This window comes from Loxodonta africana, chromosome 12 (assembly GCF_030014295.1).
Source record: "Loxodonta africana isolate mLoxAfr1 chromosome 12, mLoxAfr1.hap2, whole genome shotgun sequence".
In the NCBI taxonomy this organism is placed as follows: domain Eukaryota; kingdom Metazoa; phylum Chordata; class Mammalia; order Proboscidea; family Elephantidae; genus Loxodonta; species Loxodonta africana.
The window spans coordinates 55,830,244-55,857,843 of record NC_087353.1 but is presented as its reverse complement, the minus strand read 5'-3'; the positions used below and the strand labels follow the sequence as shown (position 1 = coordinate 55,857,843).

At 46.3% G+C, this 27,600-nt stretch overlaps 1 protein-coding gene across 4 annotated transcripts in view; it reads right to left on the bottom strand.

Annotated features, from left to right (window-relative positions):
- The window catches only part of PDPK1 (3-phosphoinositide dependent protein kinase 1), a 71,530-nt gene that overhangs the window by 32,580 nt on the left and 11,350 nt on the right, over positions 1–27,600 (bottom strand). Inside the window, exon 1 of one of the 4 annotated variants that reach the window (XM_023557501.2) lies at positions 6,972–12,180. The exons of the other annotated variants lie outside the window; for them this stretch is intronic. The gene's annotated coding sequence lies outside the window, so the exon portion shown is untranslated. Of the gene's footprint in view, positions 1–6,971; positions 12,181–27,600 lie in introns of those variants that run through there. 4 annotated transcript variants of the gene reach the window in all.

Genomic DNA, 27,600 nt, shown 5'->3' with positions numbered 1-27,600 from the left:
CAGGAGGCTGGCTCCACTGGACAGCCCCAGGGAGACAGAGCCCACCCCAGATCCCAGCCAAGCAGCCATCACAGTAGACTGCAGCTGTGAGGCTGGGCTGCTCCAATCATTGTAACCCCAGGCGAGGCACAAAAATACACGTAAAAATAGGAAGGAATTAATCAGTCACACAATATCAATAAAATATTTAGGAGCACATGGTTAACTTTGTAATTAATATTTAAGAAAATCTTAGCAAAAACAAAGTTTTCATTTTCTAGTTGTTAGTAGTGTTTAAGTGTTCAGTAAAATCTTTAACAGATGTAGAAGTTTAATAGTTTAACATTAAAGAAAGCTCAGCTAGTAAGTATCCCCCATATACAAAAACCCCTTGGGCATAAAGTAATCATCTTTTGCCTTACTCTGAGGCCACATTTATAAAATATACCACTGCAGCAGTTTCAGAAATTACACCAGACATAGATCCATCCACGTATGAGCAGCTGATATTTGACAAAGGACCAGTGTCAATTAACTGGGGAAAAGATAGTCTTTTTAACAAATGGTGCTGGCATAACTGGATATCCATTTGCAAAAAAATGAAACAGGACCCATACCTCACACCATGCACAAAAACTAACTCCAAGTGGATCAAAGACCTAAACATAAAGACTAAAACGATAAAGATCATGGAAGAAAAAATTGGGACAACCCTAGGAGCCCTAATACAAGGTATAAACAGAATACAAAACATTACCAAAAATGATGAAGAGAAACCCGATAACTGGGAGCTCCTAAAAATCAAACACCTATGCTCATCTAGAGACTTCTCCAAAAGAGTAAAAAGACCACCTACAGACTGGGAAAGAATTTTTCAGCTATGACATCTCCGACCAGCGCCTGATCTCTAAAATCAACATGATTCTGTCAAAACTCAACCACAAAAAGACAAACAACCCAATCAAGAAGTGGGCAAAGGATATGAACACACATTTCTCTAAAGAAGATATTCAGGCAGCCAACAGATACATGAGAAAATGCTCTCGATCATTAGCCATTAGAGAAATGCAAATTAAAACTACGATGAGATTCCATCTCACACCAGCAAGGCTGGCATTAATCCAAAAAACACAAAATAATAAATGTTGGAGAGGCTGCGGAGAGATTGGAACTCTCATACACTGCTGGTGGGAATGTAAAATGGTACAACCACTTTGGAAATCTATCTGGTGTTATCTTAAACAGTTAGAAATAGAACTACCATACAACCCAGAAATCCCATTCCTAGGAATATACCCTAGAGATACAAGAGCCTTCATACAAACAGATATATGCACACCCATGTTTATTGCAGCTCTGTTTACAACAGCAAAAAGCTGGAAGCAACCAAAGTGTCCATCAACGGATGAATGGGTAAATAAATTGTGGTATATTCACACAATGGAATACTACGCATCGATAAAGAACAGTGACGAATCTCTGAAACATTTCATAACATGGAGGAACCTGGAAGGCATTATGCTGAGCGAAATTAGTCAGAGGAAAAAGGACAAATATTGTATAAGACCACTATTATAAGATCTTGAGAAATAGTAAACCTGAGAAGAACACATACTTTTCTGGTTACGAGGGGGGGAGGGACGGAGGGTGGGAGAGGGTTTTTTATTGATTAATCAGTAGATAAGAACTGCTTTAGGTGAAGGGAAAGACAACACTCAATACATGGAAGGTCAGCTCAATTGGACTGGACCAAAAGCAAAGAAGTTTCCGGGATAAAATGAATGCTTCAAAGGTCAGGGGAGCAAGTGCGGGGGTCTGGGGAACATGGTTTGCGGGGACTTCTAAGTCAATTGGCAAAATAATTCTATTATGAAATCATTCTGCATCCCACTTTGAAATGTGGCGTCTGGGGTCTTAAATGCTAACAAGCGGCCATCTAAGATGCATCAATTGGTCTCAACCCACCTGGATCAAAGGAGAATGAAGAACACCAAGGCCACACGACAACTAAGAGCCCAAGAGACAGAAAGGGCCACATGAACCAGAGACCTACATCATCCTGAGACCAGAAGAACTAGTTGGTGCCTGGCCACAATCGATGACTGCCCTGACAGGGAGCACAGGAGAGGACCCCTGAGGGAGCAGGAGATCAGTGGGATACAGACCCCAAATTCTCACAAAAAGACCAAACTTAATGGTCTGACTGAGACTGGAGGAATCCCGGCGGCCATGCTCCCCAGACCTTCAGTTGACATAGGACAGGAACCATCCCCGAAGACAACTCATCAGACATGAAAGGAACTGGTCAGCGGGTGGGAGAGAGACGCTGATGAAGAGTGAGCTAATTATATCAGGTGGACACTTGAGATTGTGTTGGCAACTCTTGTCTGGAGGGGGGATGGGAGGATAGAGAGAGAGGGAAGCCAGCAAAATTGTCAAGAAAGGAGAGACTGAAAGGGCTGACTCAAGAGGGGGAGAGCAAGTGGGAGTAGGGAGTGAGATGTATGTAAACTTATATGTGACAGACTGATTGGATTTGTAAACGTTCACTTGAAGCTTAATAAAAGTTATTAAAAAAAAAAAAAAAACCTTACAATAGCCCAGATGCACACACAGAGAATGATGAAGTAAACGCGGCATATAGGTGTAATGGAATACTATGCACCCCTTAAAAATATAAAAGCTGTGGAAACATGGTTAAAAAAAAATTAAAGCGGTTGGTGATTCTGGTTTAAGGGTGTATTCTTGCAACTTTCCTATTGGTTTGAAATTACTGCTAATTAAATAGTGAAGCATACGAACAGATATATACACACCTATGTTCACTGCAGCACTGTTTACAATAGCAAAAAGATGGAAGCAACCAAGGTGCCCATCAACGGATGAATGGATAAATAAATTATGGTATATTCACACAATGGAATACTATGCATCAATAAGGAAAAATGATGAATCCAGGAAACATTTCATAACATGGAGGAATGTAGAAGGCATCATGCTGAGTGAAATTAGTCAGTTGCAAAGAAACAAATATTGTATGAGACCACTATTATAAGAACTCGAGAAACAGTTTAAACAGAGAAGAAAATATTCTTTGATGTAATGAGGGCACGGAGAAGGTGAGGAGGGAGGGAGGGAGGGAGGGGGTAGTCACTAATTAGATAGGTGACAAGAACTATTTTAGGTGAAAGGAAAGACAATACACAATACAGGAGGGGTCAGCACAACTGTACTAAACCAAAAGCAAATAAGTTTCCTGAATACAACCAAATGCTTTGAAGGCCAGCATAGCAGGGGCGGGCTTCTGGGGTCCATGGTTTCAGGGGAAATCTAGGTCAACTGGCATAACATAATCTATTAGGAAAATAGTCTGCATCCCACTTTGGTGACTGGCGTCTGGGATCTTAAATGCTAGCAAGTGGCCATCTAAGATGCATCAATTAGTCTCAACCCACCTGGAGCAAAGGCGAGTAAACACCAAAGACACAGGTAATTATAAGCCCAAGAGACAGAAAGGGACCCATAAACCAGAGACTGCATCAGCCTGAGACCAGAAGAACTAGATGGTGCCCAGCTATAACTGATGGCTGTCCTGACAGGGAACACAACAGAGAATCCCTGATGGAGCAGGAGAGCAGTAGAATGCAGATCTCAAATTCTCCTAAAAAGACCAGACTTAATGGTCTGACTGAGACTAAAAGGACCCCAGAGGTCATGGTCCCCGGACCTTCTGTCAGCCCAAGGCTGGAACCATTCCCAAAGCCAACTCTTCAGACAGGGGTTGGACTGAGCTGCAAGATAGAAAATGATACTGATGAAGAGTGAGCTTCTTGGCTCAAGTAGACACATGAGATTATGTGGGCAGCTCCCGTCTGGAGGGGAGATGAGAAGGCGAGAAGGCAGAGGGGGACAAAAGCTAGCTAAATGGACATGGGGAATACAGGGTGGAGAAAAGGAATGTGTTGTCTCATTAGGGGGAGACCAACTAGGAGTACATAGCAAGGTGTATATAAATTTTTGTATGAGAGACTGACTTGATTTGTAAACTTTCACTAAAAGCACAATGAAAAAAATTTTTTTTAATTTTTTTTAAGTGAAACATATGTATAAAAGAATGCAGAGTATAGAAATACTAACACTGAAAAAAATGTAACAAATCTACCTGGGGGAAGAGAATGACCAGAAACCACAAAATGAAATGAGGTTGTGAACATGGCAGGATCATAAATTTCTCTTTTGTGCTACATTTTCAAACCCGGGGCTGTCCAGTCGATGCTAACTCATACCGGCCCCATAGTACAGAACAGAACTGCCCCTTAGGGTTTTCAAGGAGGTGCTGGTGGATCTGAACTGCCGACCTTTTCGTTAGCAGCCGATCGCTTAACTACTGTTCCACTAGGGCTCAAAAAAATAAACAAACATCATTTGAACTCAAAGGTTGCGAGCTTTGTGTTAGTGAAGAGGCAGACTTAGCCAGATACCTAAGCAGGTGTGGGAGAGGACCGAGTTCTGAAGGACAGGACAAGTGTTCTGTTGTTACTCTTGTTTTTTGTTTGGGGGAGGGGGTGGCAGAGAGTAAGACTCAATTCCTTCAGAAAAACCACCACAGAACAGCCGTTTTCACTGCAGAACGTCAGCATCCAAGAACCCTTCAACAGCCAGGTGCCCAGAACTAGACACCGGAGGGCCTCCCCCACCAGCCCCATCAGGAGAGGCTTGGCCAGGCCTGGCTGCCCTGCCCCTGCCCAGGAGCTGCAGGGGCTCGGGCCCCCCTGCTGCACAGCCAGTCAGGGCAGACACAGCTACTACCAACACCACCACGTGTTCCCTGTTGCTGAAGTAATAACCCGCACAAGGCCGATCCCCAAATGCAAAGGTAATTCACATCTCACTTTCCCACAGCTCACTTCTGTCCACCAGCCACCCAAGGCTGGGGTCTCCAAAAGTCAGGACTCTGTCCCGCTAGTCAACTGACAAACAGGCAGAGGCCAGGTAGCCCCTAACCAAACAAACAAACAAACAAAAAACCCCGTTACAGTGGAGTCAATTCTGACACACAGTGACCCTACAGGACAGAACAGAACTGCCCCATGGGATTTCCAAGAAGCAGCTGGTGGATTCAAACTGCCAACCTTTTGGGTAGCAGCCAAGCTCTTAACCAATGCACCACCAGGGCTCAGGCAGCCCCCGCTGGGTTCAAAAATTCATTAGAATTATTTACAGAACTCCCAGGAAGGGGTATTCTCGCTATACCCCTTTTAATATACCACAAAAGCATATGCAGAAAGAGATTCCCATGCGAGGTCTAGAAGGGTCTGTCATGTGCACCATCAATCCAGAAGCTCAAAAAAAAGCTGCCAGGTCCGGGGTCCTTTAAATGGTTGTTGGGGCCTCAATGCATAGGGGCAATTGGCTGAATCCCCAACGACTGGTTCCATATGCCTCCCTTTCCTAAGTTAGCTCACCAGGTGTGGTCCTTGGGGTCCCATCTCATTGGTCCTTTTAGAAAAACGAAGACACCTGGGACTGCTGAGCATTCTGGGGCTGTTTTCAGAAACCAAAGACAGAAGCCAAACCAAGTTCCTTGTCCCACACCAGTCTTAGGGACCTGCCCCCCACCCGCCCCACCTCTCACGTGTCCTATCCAGTGGCTCTCAACCAGGGCATTTCTGACCCCCAGGGATACTGGGTAGTATCTGGGGCATTTCTGGTTGTCACAGCTGGGAGGTGGGGAGGTGCTGCTGGCATCTAGTGGGTGAGGGCAGGGATGCTGCTCAACACCCTACAGTGCACAGGATGCCCCACCACAGGGAGCCCGATCACCCACAGTCACGCAGGTGAGAAGCTCTGCTCCGTTCTCATACACTCGACCTCCCTCCCCAGGAAGGGCCATCAGAGTTGGGGGAAGAGGACAGATGCCAGACACTGGGTCCACAGAGAGGGTCAGTGCTGAAACAGGCATATTAAAAGTCCTGGCACTGCATCTGAGAAACAACTTATTTCCATGATACAAACTGTGCAAACAGCAATGTCAATGTGGCTTCACAAACAAGCTCTCGACGAGGGGAGGGGAAAGTTTTCACTGAGGAGCACTGAGTTGGAGCAGAAGTGCACTGAGCTTTATGCCTGTTTGTGGGCTCAGGGGGGCAGGGCTGGTGACACTGCTGGGGCAGCTGGTGGAGGCAGGCGGAAGGGGGGGGACACAGCTCTAGTGGTGAGTGGTGACACCCAACATCCTCACAGCTGTGACCCACATTCAGCTCCCAGAGTGTCACAAGCACTAACCTGGCAAAGATGCCACTAATCCCAAAGTCTCAGGGAGGCGGGCCTCATGACAGAAGAGCAGGGATGCACAGGGGCCCCGCTGACAACACTGTGCCCAAAGGCCAGCCTTTGACAGCTCACTGCTGCAAGGTTACACCCAGCAATTTTTCTGATTTAAGACTTTTTTTTTTACTACTGAAGCAAATTCTCAACACCAAGCAGGGATGAAAACCACAACTAGAAGCCCAGCCTCAGCTCCTGGGTGGAACGCCCTGCTGGTCCCACAGTAAGGCAACCATTACAGAGAAAGAACACGCTGCCGTGGCAGGAAACCAGAGCACGAAAAGGAGAACTGCAGGCCAAGCACGGCTGACCCACAACAGGGTGCAGCGGTCACAGTCACACCAAGGAGCCAACTGGGGCCACTGCTTTCCTGCAGGGGACGGGCCACCTTTTACAGACGACCCAGGCATTAACACAGCCTACTGTGAGGGTATTCTTAGCATGTGTGCCTTGTGGGTGACCCATGATGGGAGGGCACTCTGTAGAACTCACAGAGCCCAGCCCAAGATAAAGGTCAAGCGCGGGTTCTCATCTGCAAACAGGACCGCACCTAAAGCTAACTCTGACCTTTAGGGGCTGCCTGGCAAGCACGCCCAGGACAAAAGCACAATTCCAAGGAAGGCTCTAAGGCGCTGACCAGCCTCTCCTTGAAGGTGCACACTCACCTTAGAATCAACCGAGGTGAACTCTCTCCGACTTGGTTGCTGGCCTCTGGCATGAGAGGAGAGGGTGCAGAAGGCTTCAGGGCCGAGCTAAGCTGTGTGTGCTCTGGTCTGGGAGACCCTGAGGTAGAAGGTAGGGCCCTCCGTGGTCAGAGGGGAGGAAAAGTGCATGTTCCGGAGGGTGCCGGAAGGCAGGACCACAGGGGGAAAGGGAGAGGAAGTGGTGTGTTGACAAGCGCATGGCTGCTGAGAACCCACAACGTCCAACACCCTCCTCCCCTTCATCTAGAATCTCAGCGGCCACATCTTCATTCCACCTTGGCCAGCAGGCCCATGTCTGTTGTCTGCCAGTGCTCAGGGCATGTTCCGCAACCCCATTTCCACTGGTCCCAGAAAAGCTGAGGGCAGTTCTAGACCTGGGACCAGCCCACTGAGCAGCTCGAGATGCGGAATCGTCTCCGCAAGGGTGCCAACTCTCTGAAGTCACGACCGTACATCCGCTCAGTAGGCTAGTCAAAGTCTCTTACAGGAGGTAAATTAACTACACTACGAACCCAATGACTCAACAAGCATGACCACTGGGGAACCTGACATCTGTTACAGAATTTCCCAGTTGAGGCCGGGCAGGTAGGTACTGGGAGGGTCCAGAGCAGACCCCTGGCTGCCATGGGGCAGAGCCTGGAGTGGTGAGGGGCAAGGAGTGGCTTCAGGTGGTGCAGTCAAGGGCTAAACGCTGGTGGGGGCGGGGGGGGGGACGGCTCAGACAGCGCCATGCAGTAGAGAGGGAAATAGTCCCATGTGGAAGACAGTGCGACTTAAAACCTCCACGCCCACCACACGGCGTGAAGTGTCACTCTCCCCTAAGGCTTACATTCAAAAGACAGCAGTTTCACAAGTCAGAAAGAAGCCAGTTGTTCTGAAATCAACATCCAAAGTAAGTGTAAAAAGAACTCTGCATTTTTAAAATAGCAATAACAGATGATGATCTCTCTCTCTCTCTCTCTCTCTCACACACACACACACGCACATGCGCTTTTCCATCACATGCTTTATATGAAACTGTAGGTCCTCCACCAGCCATCTCAAAGCAGCTTCATCGACTGAAAGCAAACACAACACCCTCAAGCCTATCCACTTCATTCATTCCATCAACAAATATTTACTGAGCACCTACCACATCCGCACACTGCACACTGCTCTGGGCACCGGGGAATCAGCAAAGAACAAAACAAAGCCCATGCCCTCAAGCCGGCCCATTCCAGTGGGGCGGGTGCGTGCGCGTGCACGCGCACACACACGCAGAGGGAAAATTTACCGTATGTTGGACAGTGATAAACTGTGCAGAAAAAACAGGGAAGGGAGACAAGAATACAGTCATTATATGCAGATGCCATATCTGTGATTTCGCTTCATTGTTAAAATTTATTTGTAACCCCAAAATCAATACCCGTGGCACTTTGCTGGTCACCTGCAGACACCCACAGAGTGGGCAAGGTGAGATGCCAATGCACACGTCCACCACTGAGGTCGAACAAGCCAACACTCTCTGCTCTTGTCTCAGCTCTCAGACTGCAAAAAAGTGTCCTCTCCACAGTCTGTATGGTGCCACGTTTTTTGCATTTTTGTGCTTTTTGTTGGAGATTTACTTAAAATGGCCCCCAGCATCCTGCTGAAGTGCTGTTTCATGTTGCTAGGCACAAGAAGGCTGTTGTGTGCCTTATGAGAAAATACGAGTTAGACCAGCTTCATGTAGACATGTGTTACAATGTTGCTGGCCATTGAGTTCAATGCTGATGATTCAACAATATATATTAAATAAGGTGACTTTAAACAGAAACACACATAAAATAAGGTTATATACTGACCAGTTGATGAAAACATGACCAGAGGCTCACAGGACCCCAGCCCTGTCTTCTCCCAGGAGCAATGATTCTGTATTCCCTAATTCAATGTTGGCAGCAGCTTTGCAGAACAGAACCACCTCAGGTAAAGAGAATCGATTGCATTTGGATGAGAGGTCACCAAAGAAGCCCTTTCTGAGAAGGGGACAGGAGGAGGTGGGGAAAGCTCACACAGGGAGCTTTCCAGGCAAGGATTGGCCAGTGCAAAGACCCCGTGGCAGGAGCAGCTCTAGACTCACAGCTGTCCAGCCTAGCCCACAGGCCACTTCCAGGCAGCGTCCCTGGGTGCTGAGCAGAAACCTTGGGGCACGTCAAACCACAGGGATGGGGAGCCCGATAAATGCAGCTGGCCACAGAGGCCCAGGCGCCCCCTGAATTCGACTTCCTGTGCCAGCCAAACCACAGGCTCAAGTCCCTCATCCTGGACTCTGGAAGTGTCCTGGCCACATCGGGCAACCCCCAGCCCTAGTATATGACGTGGGCACCTGTCCACAGGTAGCCTTCCTCCTTCTAAGAGTCCTGCATGTCCTCCTGCCACAGCCACGGTCCCCAGTCACCACCTCAGCCAAGACCAGCTTTCAGAGCTGACACAGGTCAGCAAGGGGCTCTGGTCTTCTCTTCAGGGCAGCCATAACATACTGGCGTGGGGGATGTTTCAATAAGCAAATTCAAGACTGCAGTGAGAGAAATGCTGGCTGCAGTCTTACCTGATAGAGCACTTTTTACACATCAACAGTGAAATGAAAGGCCTAAGGAAAAAAACCTCTTTGAGTGTGAGAAGTTCAAGTGTTCGTTGAAATGACAGCTGTAATAATGCTAAATGACTAACTCTTTGGAGTTTTCTGGCACCAAGTAAGCTGTACAGCCAGCTCTCTGCGGACGTCTGCCACCGTCTGGAGGGCCCTCGCTGCCCAGCAGCCCCTGCCGTCAGTCAGGCGTCTGGGCAGGCTCTGGGCACCCCCCCTGCAGTGCCACCCTAGCCCTCCACCCAGATGCAGCCCTGCTTGCAAGAGCCCAGCAGACTCACCGCAGTGAGGCACAATCTCCTGGCAGAGCCCAGCCGGCATGCCACCCACTTCGTGACTCAAAATTATGGTAAGTAAATACTCCTGCTTACTCAGTAGCTTCTGAAATTTAAATCTCTGGAGAAATTTAAAGCAACGAAGCCCTTGACATGCCTGCCCACCATCCGTCCTCATTAGTTACCTAACAGAGCAGCAGCTGGGCACGCAGCCTCTGCTCAGTCCTGCAGATAGTGTTATTGTGAGGATCACGGGGGAAGCCCCCTGAGGACCACTGGCCTTTCATTTACACACCACACACACACACACACATACACACACCCCCCAACACAAGGCCCTCATACCTAAGGGAAGGCTGGGTGGCCTCACACCTGAGGCTGCTGTGGCCGCCCATGGCCAAGGCATACTTAGGGTTGATGCTCGTTCCCTACCAGGAGCCACCCACCCTCCCCCACCGCCTGGCTTCCCAACACCAGCCACCAGTCTCTCTCCTCTGTCGGGGATGGCAGCATTGTACCCAGTTGTGGGACAGGCTTCTGTTAACTTCCTGACACTGACAAACATGGAAGGCAGGCTCATGGTGTGGCCCCACCAAGAACAAGAAAGGGCAATGCCCTAAAGTGAATTTAGAGGAGAATCCGTGCCTGCAGCATCCAGTCCTTGAAGCTGCCCGGATGGCATCTTTGGAATCTCTGGGCAAGTGGGAGTCACCACATCCTCCTCTAACTCCACTGTGCTCTAGCCACTTCAACACTCAGCAGAATTCCTTGCTCCCTGTTTATCCAGGAAACGTTGGTGGTGTAGTGGTTGAGTGCTACGGCTGCTAACCAAACTGTCAGCAGTTTGAATCGGCAGGCGCTCCTTGGAAACTCTACGGGGCAGTTCCACTCTGTTCTATACGGTCACTATGAGTCAGAATCGACTCAACGGCACTGTGTTTGGTTTGGTTCCTGTTTATCCACTGCTGTGCTGAATTGGTCCGTAGTCCCGTAGCAATGCTTCCTCCTCTTTCAGAGCTGCCACACCATACCGGCCGGCTTCAGCGGCTCTCTGCATGGGTGCATAAGGCCCAGGCCGCACCTCTACAACCGAGCCCTTGGTCAGACGGAGAACAACTGACTCCTACACACAATACAGGGAAAGTCACCACAACTGGACTAAACTAAAAGCTATGAAGTTTTCTGAATACAACCAAACACTTCAAAGGACACAGTAGCAGGGGCAGGAGTGTGGAGACCATGGTTTCAGGGGACATCTAGGTGAATTGGCATACAAAGTTTACGAAGAAAATTTTCTGCATCCACTTTGGTGAGTGGCGTCTGGGGTCTTAAAAGCTAGCAAGCAGCCATCTAAGATGCATCAATTGGTCCCAACCCACTGGGAGCAAAGGAGAATGAAGAACACCAAAGACACAAGGAAGATATGAGCCCAAGAGACAGAAAGGGCCACATAAACCAGAGAGTCCATCAGCCGGAGACCAAAGAACTAGATGGTGCCCAGCTACTACCAATGACTGCCCTGACATGGAACATAACAGAGAATCCCTGATGGAGCAGGAGAAAAGTGGGATGCAAATCTCAAATTCTTGTAAAAAGACCAGGCTTAACAGTGTGAATGAGACTGGAGGGACCCCAGGGCCCCTGGACTCTCTGTTAGCTCAAAACTGAAACTATTCCTGAAGTCAACTCTTCAGGCAAAGATTAGACTGGACTATAAGACATTTAATGATACTTGTGAAGAGTATGCTAAAGTAGGTAACATGAGACTAAATAGGCAGCTCCTGTCTGGAAGCGAGATAAGAAGGCAGAGGGGGACAGGAGCTGGTTGAATGGACACGGGAAATATAGGATAGAAAGCAGGAGTGTGCTGTCAAATTATAGGAAGAACAATAAGGGTCACATAGCAATGTGTGTATAAATTTTTGTAGGAGAAACTGACTTGAGCTGTAAATTTTCACTTAAAGCACACACATACAAAAAAAAAACTTGTATGGTAAGCCCAGGGTTTCATTGGAAATAAATTCTCTCCTAAGATGTTAAATTAAAAAAAAAAAATCCAGCCCATTTGTAAGCGGGGCATTTTCTGCAGAGGTCAATGTGTCTCACATAATTTGTACGTAAGAATTTCTTTGGCTTTTTTGATCTGTAACAAAACATCTGCTACTTTAACCATGTTTACCTGTATTATTTGGTGACATTAATTGGGTTCACCATGCTGTACAACCATCAACACCATCCATGTCCAAATTTTTCATCACCCTAAACAGAAACTCAGTGCACTTTAAACAATAACTTCCCATTTCCCCCTCCCTCCCACCCCTGGTAACCACTAATAAACTTTGGTCTCTATGCATTTGCCTTTTCTTGATAAGTGTGATCATACAATACTAGCCTTTTTGTATCTGATTTATTCCACTCAGTTTAATGTTTTCAAGGTTCATCTATGTCATAGCATGCATCAGAATTTCACTTCTCTTTATAGCTGAGTAATATTCCATTGTGTGGATAGACCATATTTTATTAATTCATCTGTTGATGGACACTTGGGTTGTTTCCACCTTTTGGCTATTATGAACAGTGCTGCAGTGAACATTGGTGTACAAGCATCTGTTTCAGTCCCTGCTGTCAATTCTTTGGGGTAGATACACAGAAGCGGAATTGCTGGGTCAAATGGTAAGTCTACGTTTAACTTTCTGAGAAACCATAGAACTGTTTTCCACAGCGGCTATACCATTTTACAATTTCACCAGCAATGGATGAGGATTCCAATTTCTCCACATCCTTAACACTTGTATTTTCTGTTTTTCTGACTTGGTTATTTTGTTTTTTTTTTTTTTCTGGTAAGAGCCATCTTAGTGGGTGTGAAGCAGTATCTCACTGTGGCTTTGATTTGCATTTCCCTAATGGCTAATAAGCATCTTTTCATGTGCTCACTGGCCATTTGTGTATCTTCTTTGGAGATATGTCTATTCAAGCCCTTTGCCTGTTTTTTGATTGGGTTGTCTTTTGTTGTTGAGTTGTAGGAGCTCTTTGACTTTTTTTTAGGTATTGAGTTCAGCAGTCTCCTCTTAGAAGTAGAATCTCTCTCCCAAGGGAAAATTCGTTTGCGATCTAGTTACATTTTCATATCCACCAAAAATACATCAAAGCTCAAATACTTAGCACATGTCTCACTCACTAAAGATTGTTTAGAAAAATACCCAGTAACCAACATTCAAAACTGTTGAAAGTGATAAGACATTTGATTGGCAGAGAGATTAAAACTGTAAACAAATTGGGGCCAAAGGAAAACAAGTGGACCACAGACGACTCCTCTCTTCCATCAGGTCCCACAAGGCCAGACCCCACCTCCTCCCATGCTGGGACTCCTGGCTTCCGTGGCTTCCAACACCCTTTACCCTTCAGAAACTCAGTGTCAGGCAGACTGAAGGTTGGGTTTTAAAATACAGAGTTACACATTTTGAAAGCACACCTCACAATCCTTAGTTATCTAGCAGGAGGTCAGTATTGCATCTGGAAGATGAGGAAGTAGAGAAGGGACCTCGCCCCCAGTGCCCGAGGCCACTGCAAGTGTCCATGGGGAAATGCAGGGCCTTCGGCTGGGCAGCACCCCTCCCCACACTCTTCAACCCCACCCCACCCCCTCACCCCTGATTCTGGCCACTTCTAGGGCTCCTGGGAGGCTGCTGAGGGGGAGCCTAGGTGAAGGGGCGGGTTCTTCTCAGAAATGCCTCAGAGGGGTTGGTTATGTCAGGGTGGTTTTTCCTCTTCTATTTTCAAAATGCTCTGAAAGGTGACTTAGAACAACGAAAAATGATTTAACCCCTCATTCCCCAAACATAGTCACTGGGCACCTAGCAGGGGCCCAATTCCTTGAGCCCTAGGGACAAAAAAAAAAGAAAAGAAGGTGGGTCAGAGGCCAAGGAGGGAAAGAGTGATAGTCCTCAGACCTGGGATCTTTATCTCTTTGTCTCTATATTTTTAGATAAAGTGCAAACTGAGTAAAGGTCTCTCTATAAATGAGCTTGGGGGTGATGCAGTCAGCGGGTCCTGAGGGTGGAGGGCGCCGCCAGGGTGGGGCAGGGGCTGGGTTCACACACCCAGCACTTAAGCAATCACAAATAGGCTTAAACAACTTATGGCTCTTAAGATTTTTTTTCTTTTTTAATTTTTAAAAACCTGCTAAGGAAGAATCTAACTCCATGATGTCACAGGAATAAACAGATCCAAAAGCTTCAACTCTGATTACTGTGAAACACCCTGGCATGCACAGGGCATCGAGGTGGGGCTTGGCCAAGTGCTGCCCAGTGAGGCCAGCTCTGCCAGGAACTGGCTGTTTCACCAAGGGCAGGTTATCTAACCCCTCTGTGCCTCAGCCTCTCCGTTGGAAAGGTGGGCCTAGTGGGCTGACTGTGAGGCCCTCCAGCAGAGCCTGGCTCAGCATAAGCACTGTTTTATGCCTGAATAACACAGAAAGCATGTGCGCACGCAGACACCTTTCCCAACCAAGGGTCATCAGATCCTAAAATGAGCCTTTTGAGGCCAAAAATGAAGCCTACCCTCTTCCCAGAGGCTGTTTACTCATCAAATCAAGCATGAGGAGGCCCACGTGAGCTGTGAAGGACAGGCGATGGGAGGGATCCAATGGAAAGCAGGCCTTGTAGGGTCAAGAGGCTGGCTCCCAGGTGGCCAGTGGAGAAAGAAATCCAACTCCAAGGCTCAGCGAAAAACTGGCACAGGCAGGGTGCCCTGGGGTGCTGACCTGGCAACAGGCACCGCTCCCAGGCCCCTGCCACCAAATCCCACCAGCCCAGAGAAAGCGCACACAGCCAGGCCCAGCCAGCTACCAAGTAGGAGGAGAGACTGAAGACTAACTGCCTCACTGCGGCCCTCCACATCCTGGAAACTTCCACCAAGAGGACAGCTGTGGCCAAGTGACAGCACTGAGGACCTGCACAAGCCACAGTCTCCCTGAGCCTCAATCTACAACTCTACAAAATGAGGCGGATCGCATCCACTTGCCCGAGGGCTGCTGGGTGGCCCCACAAGACAGGAGCATCAGGGTCACCGGTCCATGGCTGCCCCATGGCTACTGACTATAGTAACTGGGCGAATTCCCAGGCTCATCTGCCGTGGCTCTGCCAGCACTGGCCTTCAGTCATACCACACAGTGGTGACCACCATTCGTTTGACGGGACACACCATTGCACGCAGCTTGTCCCAGTGACGGGAGCCCTGCTTCCGGGCTGCAGCGCCAAGCGGCTGGGTGCTGGTTTTACACAAGACCCTGAGAATAAGATGGTTTCTACTGCTCCATGGGCGAGTTGGGGAAAGGATAAAGGGAAGAAGTGGTCAGTGTGGCATCCTCAACTGCCCCCCGCCACTGTCCATGTCCACTCTCTCCCGGCACCTCTGGAGCACTCCCCTGAGCCAGAAGCAGACAGAGGGACAGGCCGGGCTGCCTGCTCCTGAGCCTACTCCTTCGTATCACTGACAGCAGGGCTCAGGGAACAGGGTTTCTCTGAATTTACTAACCTACACTTCCAACACTGACCACAGGTCACCACCAGGAGCTGCACTCCAGGCCCTCAATGAATGCGCACCGGCCTAGCTCACTTCATGCACTTTGGAACTGCCTAAAGGTATAATGTTAAACACCTTTAACTCATTAACATGAAAATCAGGCTGGGGGTGACCTCTGGACTAGAGGGAAGGAAGGATTACAACCAGGGCAGGGCTCTGTTATGTTAGTTGTTAGTTAGAATCCACCCAGAGGCACCTAGCAAGACAGACCTGGTGATGGGCTTCCCAAAGGTCACAGCCTTGAAAACCCTATGGAGCACATGTAGGGAAGCCACGAGTCAGAATGCACTTGAAGGCAATGAACAACCATTTACTGAGTGTCTACTATCCGGAGCATTTTAAACGTATTATCACAGTTAATCCTCAAAACAACTTTACAGGGTGTTTTTACAGGTGGGGACACTGAGTCACAGGGCAGTGATTCGTTCAAGTCACACTGTGGAGCGGGAAAGCCATATTCCATCACAGCAAGGTGAACCGTGAACTTCATGCTCTTCACCTGGGCTGTGAGCCAGCCAAGGCCACGGTGTCGTGTGCCAGGGCAGGGCCCTGAGTGGGCAGTGCCCCCTGGAAGGCGCTCAGTGAACGGCACCATCACCATGCCCTCAGCTCACACCATCCTGACCCGGCAAATCCCCCGCTAGGAATCTAGCCAAAACAATGAAAACCGCAGACTAAGATGATCATAAAAATAATCATTAAGAAATTACTCATACCGTAAAGCATTACTGAAAAAGAACAAAGTGGGAGGCTTCACACTACCTGATTTTAGAACATATTATACTTCCACAGTAGTCAAAACAGCCTGGTACTGGTACAACAACAGATACATAAACCAGTGGAACAGAACTGAGAATCCAGACATAAATCCATCCACGTAAGAGCAGCTGATATTTGACAAAGGCCCAAAGTCAGTTAAATGGAGAAAAAACAGTCTTTTTAACAAATGCTGCTGGCTTAACTGGATATCCATCTGCGAAAAAGTGAAATAAGACCCATACCTCACACCATGCACAAAAACTAACTCCAAATGGATCAAAGACCTAAATATAAAATCTAAAACGATAAAGATCATGGAAGAAAAAATAGGGATAACGCCAGGAGCCCTAATACATGGCATAAACAGTACACAAAACATTACTAACAATGCACAAACACCAGAAGAGAAACTAGATAACTTGGAGCTCCTAAAAATCAAACACCTATGCTCATCCAAAGACTTTATCCAAAGAGTAAAAAGATTACTACACACAGGGAAAAGTTTTTAGCTATGACATTTCCAATCAGCATCTGATCTCTAAAACCTACATGATACTGCAAAAACTGAACTGCAAAAAGACAAATAACTCAATTAAAAAATGGGCAAACGATATGAACAGGCACTTCACTAAAGAAGACAGTCAGGTAGCTAACAGATACAGGAGGAAATGCTCACATTCATTAGCCGTTACAGAAATGCAAATCAAAACTACAATGAACTAAACACTTATTTATCTATAATTACGCTGAATGTAAATGGACTAAATGCACCAATAAAGAGACAGAGAGTCTCGCACTGGATAAAGAAACACGATCCGTCTATATGCTGCCTACAAGAGACACACCTTAGACTTAGAGACACAAACAAACCAAAACTCAAAGGATGGAAAAAAATATATCAAGCAAACAATAAGCAAAAAAGAAGAGGAGTAGCAATATTAATTTCTGACAAAATAGACTTTAGACTTAAATCCACCACAAAGGATAAAGAAGGACACTACATAATGATAAAAGGGACAACTGATCAGGAAGACATAACCATATTAAATATTTATGCACCCAATGACAGGGCTGCAAGATACATAAATCAAATTTTAACAGAATTGAAAAGTGAGATAGACACCTCCACAATTATAGTAGGAGACTTCAACACACCACTTTCGGAGAAGGACAGGACATCCAGTCAGAAGCTCAATAGAGACACGGAAGACCTAATTACTGCAATCAACCAACTTGACCTCATTGACTTATACAGAACTCTCCACCCAACTGCTGCAAAGTATACTTTTTTTTCTAGCGCAAATGCATCATTCTCTAGAATAGACCACATATTAGGTCATAAAACAAACCTTTGCAGAGTCCAAAACATCAAAATATTACAAAGCATCTTCTCAGACCACAAGGCAATAAAACTAGAAATCAATAACAGAAAAACTAGAGAAAAGAAATCAAATACTTGGAAACTGAACAATACCCTCCTGAAAAAAGACTGGGTTATAGAAAACATCAAGGAGGGAAAAAGCAAATTCATAGAATGCAACGAGAATGAAAATACTTCCTATCAAAACCTCTGGGACACAGCAAAAGCAGTGCTCAGAGGCCAATTTATATCGATAAATGCACACACAGAAAAAGAAGAAAGAGCCAAAATCAGAGAACTGTCCCTACAACTTGAACAAATAGAAACTGAGCAACAAAAGAATCCATCAGGCACCAGAAGAAAACAAATAATAAAAATTAGAGCTGAACTAAATGAATTAGAGAACAGAAAAACAATTGAAAGAATTAACAAAGCCAAAAGCTGGTTCTTTGAAAAAATTAACAAAATTGATAAACCATTGGCTAGACTGACTAAAGAAATACAGGAAAGGAAACAAATAACCCGAATAAGAAACGAGAAGGACCACATCACAACAGAACCAACTGAAATTAAAAGAATCGTATCAGATTATTATGAAAAATTGTACTCTAACAAATTTGCAAACCTAGAAGAAATGGATGAATTCCTGGAAAAACACTATCTACCTAAACTAACACATTCAGAAGTAGAACAACTAAATAGACCCATAACAAAAAAAGGGATTGAAACGGTAATCAAAAAACTCCCAACAAAAAAAAAGCCCTGGCCCGGACGGCTTCACTGCAGAGTTCTACCAAACTTTCAGAGAAGAGTTAACACCACTACTACTGAAGGTATTTCAAAGCATAGAAAATGACAGAATACCACCCAATTCATTCTATGAAGCCACCATCTCCCTGGTACCAAAACCAGGTAAAGACATTACAAAAAGAGAAAATTACAGACCTATATCCCTCATGAACATAGATGCAAAAATCCTCAACAAAATTCTAGCCAATAGAATTCAACAACATATCAAAAAATAATCCACCACGACCAAGTGGGATTTATACCAGGTATGCAAGGCTGGTTTAATATCAGAAAAACCATTAATGTAATCCATCACATAAATAAAAGACAAAAACCACATGATCTTATCAATTGATGCAGAAAAGGCATTTGACAAAGTCCAACACCCATTCATGATAAAAACTCTCACCAAAATAGGAATTGAAGGAAAATTCCTCAACATCACAAAGGGCATTTATACAAAGCCAACAGCCAATATCCCTCTAAATGGAGAGAACCTGAAAGCATTTCCCTTGAGAACGGGAACCAGACAAGGATGCCCTTTATCACCGCTCTTATTCAACATTGTGCTAGAAGTCCTAGCCAGGGCAATTAGGCTAGACAAAGAAATAAAAGGCATCCAGCCTGGCAAGGAGGAAGTAAAATTATCTCTATTTGCAGATGACATGATCTTATACACAGAAAACCCTAAAGAATCCTCCAGAAAACTACTGAAACTAATAGAAGAGTTTGGCAGAGTCTCAGGTTATAAGATAAACATACAAAAATCACTTGGATTCCTCTACATCAACAGAAAGAACACCGAAGAGGAAATAACCGAAGCAATACCATTCATAGTAGCCCCCAAGAAGATAAAATACTTAGGAATAAATCTTACCGAGGATGTAAAAGACCTATACAAAGAAAACTACAAAGCTCTACTACAAGAAATTCAAAAGGACATACTTAAGTGGAAAAACATACGTTGCTCATGGATAGGAAGACTTAACATAGTAAAAATGTCTATTCTACCAAAAGCCATCTATACATATAACGCACTTCGATCCAAATTCCAATGTCATTTTTTAAGGTGATAGAGAAACAAATCACCAATTTCATATGGAAGGGAAAGAAGCATCGGATAAGCAAAGCATTACTGAAAAAGAAGAAGAAAGTGGGAGGCCTCACTCTACCTGATTTCAGAAGCTATTATACAGCCACAGTAGTCAAAACAGCCTGGTACTGGTACAACAACAGGCACATAGACCAATGGAACAGAATTGAGAACCCAGATATAAATCCATCCACGTATGAGCAGCTGATATTTGACAAAGGACCAGGGTCAGTTAATTGGGGGAAAGATAGTCTTTTTAACAAATGGTGCTGGCATAACTGGATATCCATTTGCAAAAAAATGAAGCAGGACCCATACCTCACACCATGCACAAAAACTAACTCCAAGTGGATCAAAGACCTAAACATAAAGACTAAAACGATAAAGATCATGGAAGAAAAAATAGAGACAACCCTAGGAGCCCTAATACAAGGCATAAACAGAATACAAAGCATTACCAAAAATGACGAAGAGAAACCCGATAACTGGGAGCTCCTAAAAATCAAACACCTATGCTCATCTAAAGACTTCACCAAGAGTAAAAAGACCACCTACAGACTGGGAAAGAATTTTCAGCTATGACATCTCCGACCAGCGCCTGATCTCTAAAATCTACATGATTCTGTCAAAACTCAACCACAAAAAGACGAACAACCCAATCAAGAAGTGGGCAAAGGATATGAACACACACTTCACTAAAGAAGATATTCAGGCAGCTAACAGATACATGAGAAAATGCTCTCGATCATTAGCCATTAAAAAAAAAGAAATGCAAATTAAAACTACGATGAGATTCCATCTCACTCCAACAAGGCTGGCATTAATCCAAAAAACACAAAATAATAAATGTTGGAGAGGCTGCGGAGAGATTGGAACTCTTCTACACTGCTGGTAGGAATATTAAATGGTACAACCACTTTGGAAATCTATCTGGCGTTTTCTTAAAAAGTTAGAAATAGAACTACCATACAGCCCAGAAATCCCATTCCTCGGATTATGCCCTAGAGAAATAAGAGCCTTCACACGAACAGATATATGCACACCCATGTTTATTGCAGCTCTGTTTACAATAGCAAAAAGCTGGAAGCAACCAAGGTGTCCATCAACGGATGAATGGGTAAATAAATTGTGGTATATTCACACAATGGAATACTACACATCGATAAAGAACAGTGATGAATCTGTGAAACATTTCATAACATGGAGGAACCTGGAAGGCATTATGCTGAGCGAAATTAGTCAGAGGAAAAAGGACAAATATTGTATAAGACCACTATTATAAGATCTTGAGAAATAGTATAAATTGAGAAGAACACATACTTTTGTGGTTACGAGGCGGGGAGGGAGGGAGGGAGGGAGGGAGGGTGGGAGAAGGTTATTTACTGATTAGTTAGTAGATAAGAACTACTTTAGGTGAAGGGAAGGACAATACTCAATACAGGGAAGGTCAGCTCAACTGGACTGGACCAAAAGCAAAGAAGTTTCTGGGATAAAATGAATGCTTCAAAGGTCAGCGGAACAAGGGCGGGGTTTTGGGGACTATGGCTTAAGGGGGCTTCTAAGTCAATTGGCAAAATAATTCTATTATGAAAACATTCTCCATTCCACTTTGAAATGTGGCGTCTGGGGTCTTAAATGCTAACAAGCGGCCATCTAAGATGCATCAATTGGTCTCAACCCACCTGGATCAAAGGAGAATGAAGAACACCAAGGTCACACGACAACTATGAGCCCAAGAGACAGAAAGGGCCACATGAACCAGAGACCTACATCATCCTGAGACCAGAAGAACTAGTTGGTGCCCGGCCACAATCGATGACTGCCCTCACAGGGAGCACAACAGAGAACCCCTGAGGGAGCAGGAGATCAGTGGGATGCAGACCCCAAATTCTCACAAAAAGACCAGACTTAATGGTCTGACTGAGACTAGAGGAATCCCGGCGGTCATGGTCCCCAAACCTTCTGTTGGCACAGGACAGGAACCATCCCCGAAGACAACTCATCAGACATGAAAGGGACTGGACAATGGGTGGGAGAGAGATGCTGATGAAGAGTGAGCTAATAATATCAGGTGGACACTTGTGACTGTGTTGGCATCTCCTGTCTGGAGGGGGGATGGGAGGATAGAGAGAGTGGGAAGCTGGCAAAATTGTCACGAAAGGACCGACTGGAAGGGCTGAGTCATTAGGGGGAGAGCAAGTGGGAGTACGGAGTAAGATGTATGTAAACTTATATGTGACAGACTGACTTGAATTGTAAACGTTCACTTGAAGCTTAATAAAAGTTATTAAAAAAAAAAAAACTACAATGAGATTCCATCTCACTCCAACAAGGCTGGCATTAACCAAAAAGAACACAAAATAATAAATGTTGGAGAGGGTGTGGAGAGATTGGAACACTTATATACTGCTGGTGCAAATGTAAAATGGTACAACCACTTTGGAAATCGATTTGGCGCTTCCTTAAAAAAATAGAAGTAGAACTACCATGCAATCCAGCAAACCCACTCCTCGGAATATATCTTGGAGAAATAAGAGCCTTTACATGAACAGATACATCCGCACCTATGTTCACTGCAGCACTGTTCACAATAGCAAAAAGACAGAAGCAACCAAGGTGCCCATCAATGGATGAATGGATAAATTATGGTTTATTCACATAATGGAACACTATGCATCGATAAAGAACAGTGATGAATCCGTGAAACACTTCATAACATGGAGGAATCTGGAAGGCATTATGCTGAGTGCAATTAGTCAGTTGCAAAAGGACAAATATTGTATGAAACCACTATTATAAGAACTCAAGAAACAGTTTAAACACAGAAGAAAATATTCTTTGATGGTTACAAGAGTGGGGAGGGGAGAGGGAGGGAGGGAAGAGAGGTAGTCACTAATTAGATAGTAGACAAAAACTATTTTAGGTGAAAGGAAAGACAACACACAATACAGGAGAGGACAGCACAACTGGACTAAACCAAAAGCAGATAAGTTTCCTGAATACAACTGAATGCTTTGAAGGCCAGAGTATCAGGGGCTGAGGTTTGGGGGCATGGTTTCAGGGGACATCTAGGTCAACTGGCATAATAAAATCTGTTAAGAAAACATTCCGCATCCCACTTTGGTGAGTGGCGTCTGGGGTCTTAAACACTAGAAAGCAGCCATCTAAGATGCATCAATTGCTCAACCCACCTGTAACAAAGGAGAATGAAGAACACCAAAGACACAGGTAATTATGAGCCCAAGAGACATCAGAGACTACATCAGCCTGGGACCAGAAGAACTAGATGGTGCCCAGCTACAACCGATGACTGCCCTGACAGGGAACACAACAGAGTATCACTGATATAACAGGAGAGCAGTGGGAAGCAGATCTCAAATTCTTATAAAAAGACCAGACTTAATGGTCTGACTGAGACTACAAGGACCCCAGAGGTCATGGTCCCCAGACCTTCTGTTAGCCCAAGACTGGAACCATTCCCAAAGCCAACTCTTCAGACAGGGACTGGACTGGACTATAAGACAGAAAATGATACTGACAAAGACTGAGCTTCTTGGCTCAAGTAGACACATGAGACTATGTGGGCAGCTCCTGCCTGGAGGGGAGATGAGAAGGCAGAGAGGGACAGAACCTAGCTGAAAGGACACGGGGAATACAAGATGGAGAGAAGAAGTGTGCTGTCTCATTAGGGGGAGAACAACTAGGAGTATAAAGCAAGGTGTATATAAATTTTTGTATGAGAGACTGACTTGATTTGTAAAGTTTCACTTAAAGTACAATAAAAATAAAACAAAATTTAAAAAAGGAATTACTCATGACAAGTGAAAACAACCTATCTCTGTGTCCAACAACAGCAAAATGGCTAATGATGGCTCCCCGGGAGAAAGGAATAGTCCACAGTCACTGGCAGCCACCAGAAGTGGAGCTTTAAAGAAAGGCTCATGTACAAAAGTGAAGTGGAACTAGCAGGAAAGAAAACTCTGTTCTGTATACAACAGGAATCACCATTTGGTTTTAGAAAGAAAGGAAAGGCATCAGCCTGCCCACAGTGAGCATCTCTGAGAAATGAGTGAGACTGCTTCTCTCTTCTTCCCCATTCCCTATCATTCCCTGCTGAAAGGATGGCTAGGCTGACCGGGGCTGAACACCTGAAAGCGGGGGTGAGAGTCTCTCCAGGCAAAGAGAGGCTGCAAGAGGAGAGGCCTGACCGAGCACCCACCCACCTTATGGACACTGGAAATACCACGTGGGCTCACACACCTTGTGAACATTCAGAACTCTTGGTGTATAACACCTGCTTGCTGATGAGCAGTGGAGGAGCTACTATTTCTAGATGCAGACCATATGGGAGGGGGGGCAGAAGTCATTAACCAACAGTGGGGCTCCAGGGTGAACATTCTATTTCTGCATTCCAAACCCCACCACCCTGGGCCTGCATCAGAAAAGCTGCATCACTTTAAAGATAATTAGTCCAATACATATACTTAAGATTCCATTTCACAGCCAAACAACCCTGCATAAAATTTTAGAATGAATACACATTTAAAAGCTTTACTCAGTGAAATCTATTAGTCAGAAAACAATAATATCAATAGGTTCTTGCCTTCTGTTCTGCTAAAATTAATAATTTAACAGATTTAAGTGACAACTAAGACAGAAAACCGGAGTCACGAACCCAATGTCACACTAATTATACATCACTTAGATACGAATCTCTCCTTGGGAATTAAACTCCTCAGCAAACATCTCCCCACAGTCTAGTTTGGATACGAGCACTCTCTAGCTTGATCGGAAGTATGTCGGCTCCTCAGGTACAGCAAGGCTGTCTCCTCTTCCACCCAGAGGAGTCTGCCATAGCCACTGGTCCCACTCTGCAGCTTCAGCCCCAGCTCCTCACAAGAAAACTCCTGCGGCCTCCAGACTGAAGGGTCAAACCCAAAAAAAACCCCAGAGCACACAGGCGCTGCCATGAAATGAGACCCTTTCAATCAGGGTCCCCACCTACCAGGCCCCCCTCCAGTCCCTACTGGCTCGCCTGCCCTCCCCCTGCCCCACTCAAAGACAGCCACGCATCTGTGGGCTGGGGACCCTTAGCCCCTGTCACCTACCCCTCACCCAAACCGGCCCCCCATTAACTCTGCGTCCCCTCCCTCGGTGCCACTTCCGTCTCAGGGTGGCCTGCGTGGCTCTCTGTCCTCTTGGGCCACATGGACACGGTCTCCCAGGCAAGCTGCAGGATCCTAGGGAGGAGCACTGGATCTGCTGGAGCTTTACACAGAGTTCCGTAAATTCGTTTCTGCACAGAAATAGGCAGCCAGTCAATGGGCACCAGTTCTAGTAACTCTAATGGTCATTCTGTAAGGAAAATGCCAGGTTAATGTGGCACTAATTCTCAGAAGCGACTCTCTCCTTGAACTAGTGGGGTGGGGAATCAGCCCCAGAAAGCCGCAGGTCACATGAGTAAATGTCACCCAGCAGGGACCCCTTTGGTAGGCGAGCGCAGCCTGTCTTCTCCATCGCTGGTGGTTTCTGACCGTACAGGAGAGGCATCTCCTCCTAACCATGCCTGCCAGCCCCTCTGCCTGAAAAGCACCACAAACAGCTGCCCTCTCTACGCAGGCTCCCTATCTGCAAATTCTGAATCAAGAGTTTCTTATCGAGGACAGTATCATCAACTGAGTATGTCAACAGCTACCTTTCGGAGCAGGACTAACCTCAAACCATCGGTGCAAAGAAAGGCCAATTCAGGTCAGCATTCCACTGTTCAGCCCCACCAGTCCCCAGTGTGGAGCTTAGTGACTAGAAACAGGCAAGGAGGGTAGGAGAGAGGACCACTCTGGCACTGCACCTTCTCGTAGCCAACTCTGGGAACCTAAATAGCCTGGGTCACCCCGCGCTCTGAGGCCCAGCTGTGCACTGCCAGGACAGGCCCCACGTTACCAACTGCTGGAGACCCTACCACCACTGTTTCCAAAGTCCTTTCCCAATATCTCCACGTCCTGTCTTCCTTCCAAACCACAACCGTCACCACTCTGGCATTTTGGCAGTGGTTGTGTGGAAAGGAGGCTGCAGGGGCCAATCTGTCCACGGGTGAGAAAAGGGACCAAAGTAATGATTTCCCTGAAGTGTCTATCTTCTAACTTCTTCACTAGAATTTCTTGGTTCAACATGAACACCTCAAACAAAGTAACAACCCGTAGGTTCCTCTGTGAGTCTGAAAAAGGCCTTTAGAAAATAAACGACATTGTAACTTTACCTGAAAGAAAAAAGGCCAGAGGAGACCTTATCAAGCTGACCACACTCCCTTCACAAAGGCCAGTGATGCAAATCTACCCTCCCACCTACAAAGAGAGCTCAGGAGACAAGTGAGCAGAACCAGAGCAGATTGCAGCCAAGGCCGATGAGGTCAGAAAGAGCAGCCTCAGACCCTGCAGTGCCACCAGCGGCCCCCAAATAGAAAGTTGCTCTCCCTGCAAGTGAGATCTCTGCACTCCTGGGGACCACGCAGTCCCTCGGGTCTTAGGGAGGACTCTGTGCTGCAGAGAGGGGTCAGGACAGAAGGATCAGCCTCCAGTTTGCCTGGCGGTCACCAAATGTGACCTGTATGTGAGTCAGGAGCCTGGAAGGATCTGGCTGGGTGACCACAAAGGTCCCCTCAATACAAACACACTGTGGTCACCCAGGGTCTATGACACACACAGCAAGCATCAGAGCACAGAGTGGGGCCGCAGGTTCAACACGGCCAGTGACAGGTCACACAGGCCCGCCTGTGGATGCCATGTGCCGTTGGTAAGACACACTAAGGAGGACACCTGTGTGGGATTCTTCTGGAACTCATCACCGCAGACCAGTCACAAGAAAACGTCAGACAAACCCCAACTGAGGAACACTCTATAAAGCACCCACCAGTGCTCCTCTGAATGTGAGGTCCTGAAGACAGGGGAGAATGAGACTCCACGACCAAGTGGGAAATGGGAAATCCAGGAATGACCCGTGGGCTAGCTAACACTGCTATGTCTTAGTTGTGACAGAAGTGGTGTGACTATTTAAGATGTTCGCCTCTGGGGAAGCTGCTGAAGGAGAGAAGAAGTCTCTGTATTGTCTTTGCCACTTTTCTACCTATCAAAAATCAAGTTTATTTTACAGATAATTTGGTTTGGGGGCTATTTTGACAGAATCAAGCAAACCTGAAGGACCTGAGAGCACCAGTGCCTGAGTTGGCACTCAGTGGCCTTACTGGAACATGTAGCGCTGCTCAATAAAGGGCACCACCACAGACAAAGCTCCATGGGAACTTCCGAACGTGACCAACGTCCTCCTCTTGCATTGTCCAAAAAAGGTCAGGTCTGGACACAACTGGCCTCAGTACAAAGACCTGCCTGGCCCTCCCTCCCAAGAACCTCCTCCACACTCGGCCACAGCCCTGCTCTGGCTCCCCCACAGCCCGCCCAGCCAGGAGAGCGCTTCCCCACCTGGGGCCCCAGGGTCTCCCTGGGCACCTGTTAGGAGCACCTCCGGAGGCCGGCCACCCTCCCCTGGCAGGCTGGTCCACATGCTGCTGACAGCTTCCCACCAGCCCGTGGATCGCGCGCCTTGGTTGGTGGGGTTCCTGGGGCTGGGAGCACCCCAAAGGCTGACCTGGACGCCAAGGGCTGCACCAACCACTAAGCACAGGGGCCTCTTCCAACGCTGAGTACCACCCACCCACTCTAACCCCCTCCCACCCCAGTGAAAGCCTTTCAGCAGGAGTCTTCTGACCGCCACAACACCCCCCCAAAAAAGCTTCATTTATACCACGAGGTGTTGTTTTTGTTTCACAAATGAAATCTACTCATAAATACAACCTACATTTAGATGCTCATTTTTAAAACTACATATCTGATAACAACCAGTTATGTATAAATAATCAGTAGCAGAGACTATAATTTGTCACTTTGACCGATGAGAAGAAAAAAACCATGAAAGAAAAATGTCAAGCTGCAGGAAGAAAAACAAGTTAACAAGAGAAAAAGTAATGGCGAGTGCTGTGAGTGCCTGAGACTGTGCAGAGGCAAGTTTATTCTCTCAGCCTCGTTTCCACCATAAGTCATGGCCCACTTGGAGAGAAAAAGGCAGCACGGCCAAGC